The sequence below is a fragment of the Triticum dicoccoides genome, chromosome 3B (assembly GCF_002162155.2).
Source record: "Triticum dicoccoides isolate Atlit2015 ecotype Zavitan chromosome 3B, WEW_v2.0, whole genome shotgun sequence".
In the NCBI taxonomy this organism is placed as follows: Eukaryota; Viridiplantae; Streptophyta; class Magnoliopsida; order Poales; family Poaceae; genus Triticum; species Triticum dicoccoides.
The window spans coordinates 858,608,428-858,613,546 of NC_041385.1; positions in this window are offsets into that span (position 1 = coordinate 858,608,428).

Consider the following 5,119-nt stretch of genomic DNA (forward strand, 5'->3'; position numbering starts at 1 on the left):
ACCGCCTCCTCCTCCAGCGAGTGACGATCAGGGCACTCGGCCTCCTTCTCCGGCGCGTGACGGCACTCCGCCTCCTTCTCCGCCTGCGCCGGCGCGCCCGAGCAGCCAGCAGGCTCCTCCTTCTCCTGCACATGGCGGCACTCCGCCTCCTTCTCCGCCTGCGCCGGCGCGCCCGAGCAGCCAGCAGCCTCATCCTTCTCCGCCTCACCATCAAGGGTGGAAGAGACCCACCGCCGCCCCGGCTGCTCCGGCGCGTCGTAGTCCTTCTCCTCCGCCTCATAAGCAAGCACGAAAGAAGACAGACGCCGCAGCCGCTCCGTCTGCTCCGGCGTCTAGCAGTACAACCAGTAGAGGCGGGAGGCAATACAGATACGGTCCTTCTCTCAAGCCTCTAGAGAAGTTACCGTATGAGAGGACCGAGGAGGAAAACGCGAAGATCGTGCAGACCGAAGTGAACGACTTCTTTGAAGGGGTGAAAGCAAAGAGACATCCACCTCCGGAGGAGAAGGTAGATCCGGTGAAATCAAAGCGCACTATCGATGCCCTGAGGAAACCACCAAAGTCTCCGCCGAAAAACAACTATGAGCGCATTACTGCAAAGACATATCTCGAAGCTAACCGGTCGGGAAGTATTGTCAGTGATAAAAGGTTAAAAGAACGAGCAGCTGGGAAAAAAATTGCCCATCTCGGCGAACAAGCAAAGCAATCGTGCCCCCCACTCAATGTGTCTAGCGACATCGTCGCTAATGCTCCGGGGACGGTGCCTGGTTATAACAATCTTGGAGATTACCTGCTTGATGATGTACATTTTGATTTCTTGGAGGTGGACGAACACAGATACGAGTACGGGAAGCCTCTCGTCAAAGATGAAAAATCTCTAACAACGATGATGCGAAGATTCCATAATTGGTACATGAAAGCCTGCAGAGAGTCTGGGGGGACGAATACTTTGTATCTGAGTATTAAAGAGGAGCACGACCTCGTTGGAACTGATCTGTTGCATGTTCCATTTGAGGAGTTCTTCGAGTTCTTCAATCAAAAGGCCGTCGATAAATTAACGGTCTTTTGCTACTGTCTGTAAGTACTATTTCTGTCATTAAGTCTCTATATATAGCTCGGCTCTTTCATTGCATGTATTTATAATTAATTATCCTCACTATATTATGCAGATTGAAGATCGCCGAGTGCAAAAAAACAAGAAATGTATGATATTGGGTTCATTAACACAAATATCATAGATGAGATTCAGGTTAAAAAGCACGCCGAAGAGGCCGAGGCCAACTTGCTACAGTCGTTGATCAAAAATCAAAACAAAGATTTAATACTCTTTCCTTAGAACTTCAAGTGAGTGTTACTGTCATGTGCATATTCGGTTTCCCTTATTACTCGAGCGAGGTTATAGTAATGTAATTGATGAGTTATGCATGCGTGCGCAGCTTCCACTATGTTCTTCTGGAGATTATGCTTGAGCGGGGAGTAGTAACCGTCTTAGACTCGAGACGAAAAGATCCCGAAACCTATGCGGACATGACTAAATTGCTCAACATGTAAGTTCAATCAATCATTATCGCACCATATCGGCAACTTTTTGTTCATTTCCTGATATCTCAAGTAATAATAATTATTTTCTTTGTCTTGCAGGCCTTGGAAACAGTTCACCGCAGAAGCTCCGGGACTGCCGAAGGAGCTGCGATATACATACCCGAAAGTAAGTACTACTAGCTAGCTAGTTGCGCGCATCTCCCGTTGATTCTATAGCTGTACTTTCATCAATGCCATTTATAATGATTCATTATCAGTTTGATTGACATCTATTTCTCGTAAAGTGCTTGTGGCAGGAAGAATGGAATAATTTCTGTGGATACTACGTGTGCGAGTTCATCTACAACGCGACTTTGAAAAATAAGCGTGGCTACTCTAAAAGACAATATGCAGTGCATAAGCAATAATATTCACAATTTCATTTTATTACACCATCACTTCTGTTGAGTTTCATTCATATATGTATTAACCCCCTTCTTCAAATTAGACGTGGCAGATGCGGAATGAACTCCTAGAACAAGATCGTATGAAAGCAATTCAAGAGGAATTGGCGGGATTCTTTCTTGACCACGTCATCAATAAAGCCCGAGAATACCATGTGGAAGTTGATTTCAATTGCTAGGGGATGATAAGAGATCTTACATATTGTATATGTATGTAGCCAGTAGCGTCGGATAGATAATACGAAAACTTGTTGTTCGACCAATCTCTTGGAGAAGGAGAGGTCGATCGATAACTTCTCTCGGTATGCATGATGAACTTCTGTACTTAATGGTTCCCTTCATTTTCTTACTAGCTAGCGTGTCGAGGGCCTCTCTATGTACAGTACGTAGCGTCGACCAAGCACGGACATAAGAGAGGACACTTCTCTCTATTAATTAGCTAGTTAACACAATATATGAAACACCTAAATTAACCCCCCAAAACCCCCACCCCCCCCCCCCTTTCAAAAAAACGAAAACCCCAGCCACTGAAATGCTCACGTGTGAATGCCTTTTGGTCCCGGTTGGTGCCACCAACCGGGACCAAAGGCCCTCCTGCCTGGGCTCGGCGCACCGGCCACGTGGAGGCCCATCTGTCCCGGTTCGTGTTAGAACCGGGACTAAAGGTCTAGGGCATTAGTAACGACCCTTTAGTCCCGGTTCAAGAACCAGGACAAAAGGCCCTCACCAACCGGGACTAATAGGAGTTTTTCTACTAGTGTACTAACAGGGGTTTGATCTCCCTTCCCATTGGTGATATACACCACCTCCTCGTCTATCACCACATTTTGTTTCCCCCTTTTTTATAGTTCTCCCCCTAATGTTTTCAAGTTCTCTAATAATATCCACATTAGAGAAATTGTTGTCAGGAATACTTATCCCCATTTTCGAAGCTCTAATCATAAGTTCAGGATTTGATAAAGCATCAAACGAGTTATGGTTTGCTGAAGTACCTTCCAAATTCCTCTTCTTAGATATGGCAATAGTTTATTCCTACATCCTTCCCTCCATATTATGCAAGTTCCTCAGGCTGAATTTATGAACCTCTTCAGGTATAAGAGGGTGGGGGTAGGAACCCCCACATCCTCAGAAGAAGAGGTAGGATATTGTACTATATACTCAGAGTTCCCCTGCATCTTGGAAAGCTCCTTCCCCTCCATTTCCTCAACCTGATCACATTCCATAACCACATTTGAATGAGCTATGTTTTCATATGACATATCAAAATCTATAGGATTTTCTTTATTTCTTCTACCTGAATCTCATCGGCATTATGCTTGGTACCATCAATACCTAGCATTGCCCGAGAGCCATGCACTTTTTCTTTGTTGTAGGCTTCCATGGCCATACTTTCAATCAGCAGGGTGTTATCCTCTGATTCATCAGACTCCACATTCTCCTCATCCTCTGCATCAGCAGGGTTATCATTCCCATTGTTACAACTCTTCCTGCCCCCTCATTTTCCCTTTATTCCCAGATTTGGGGTTAGCTTTGCGCAAGGTAGTTGTTTTCATGTAAGAGGAGTTTTTTCCATCAGTTCCCACATGAACTGCATTCCTCTCTCTTTATGGATCTCTCACTAGCACTTTCTAAATTTCATAAAAGAAGTCAAAGAAATGTGTGCCCAACACTACCTCAGCAACCACAGGGAGCTCGTCCACATTACGGCAACCCAGCCAGACCCTTACAAATTCAGGCTTGTGTAGGGTGGCCAGGTCGATTTCTAATGGGACGCCCACCAGGGAAGAGACATAAGAAATATTTCTCCGATTCTTTCTTTCCAGCGGAACATTTGCAACTTTCACCCATGCCATCTCCATAACCCCCTTCGCCCCCACATGGGCCGAACAGAAACTCCACATTATTTGAGAGTCATTCTGTCATTATAGCATGCTTTTTCCACATCCCTTTGATTAGGAAACATCATCACATAAGTATTAGGGCCAATGGTCCGAGCAGTGCAATGCCAGTTGGTCCCAATATAATCAGAAAAAGCATCTTCTAACTTCTTAACACTAGACTCCCCTTCTATGACAGTAATAACCACACTTGTAGCCCTTTCTTTAAGTTTCTTAGCAGTGCATGAATCAGGAATGTAAAAAAAGCCTTGGCCCTTGGCCCGGAGAGCGCGCATAGGAGCAATACACTCCCATGGTAGAAAGGTAACACACATAGATGCCAAGTGGCCCATCTTACTGCATCTCTCATAGAAAGCTTGTGGACAACTAGCAGGAGTATGGCTAGTAGCTTTGCAGATGGAGTGGAGGGTATCGCTTGAGATGTTGCGTCGGGCATCAGCTTCTTCTTGAACGCGTTTGCCGCTTCAGATCCGGAGGGATTAGGGTTTTTTTCCACCCAACCCCCCCCCCCCAGATCTCACCCGCTTGGCCTACTCCGTCACCTCATCCCATCGCTCGGTGTCGTCTGACGCTGACGCCGTCTTCTTGTTGGTGGAGAGGTCGTCGTCGTCCGCTTCCCTGGACAAAGAGAAGCACCCGCGTCCCCTGCCACGGTCGAATCGGCCGGCTCCGTGCCCCATCCAGCCAGATCTGAACCACTCGCGCTTCCTTCCACGGAAACTCTGGTCACCGTACTCCTCCATTGCCTTCGGATCACGCGGGGAAGAGGTCACCACCTCCGCGAACGATCTGTGGTCGCCACCAATCTTCCTCTCCCACCACCGATATGAGGATGAAATCTTTGATCTAGAATTCTGCGGCGCCTCCCAGAGGTGGGAGAGGGCAGCTCCTAGGTCAAGAATGGGGTGAGCCCCACGGGAATGGGCTTTTATACCCCTCGCACGATCTGTCTCCTCACCATGGATCCCTCGATCTCCGTCCACGTGTCCAACATCCAAGGCGGACGACTCCACCGCACCCGGGTGCGGAACCAGGATGCCTGGGCCCCGATATGACCCACCCGCATCGGGCCAACCCGTCGCTCGCGCAACGCCCCCACCGGTATGTGCCAAGCTCTCGTGTACCGCCGTGTGCCTCACCGGAATCCGATCGTGAACCCTAGCGAAGTGGCACGGAAAGGACACGATCTGGCTGATGTCAACGCTCTCCCCTTCACGGAGAAAGCGCGCGTCCACC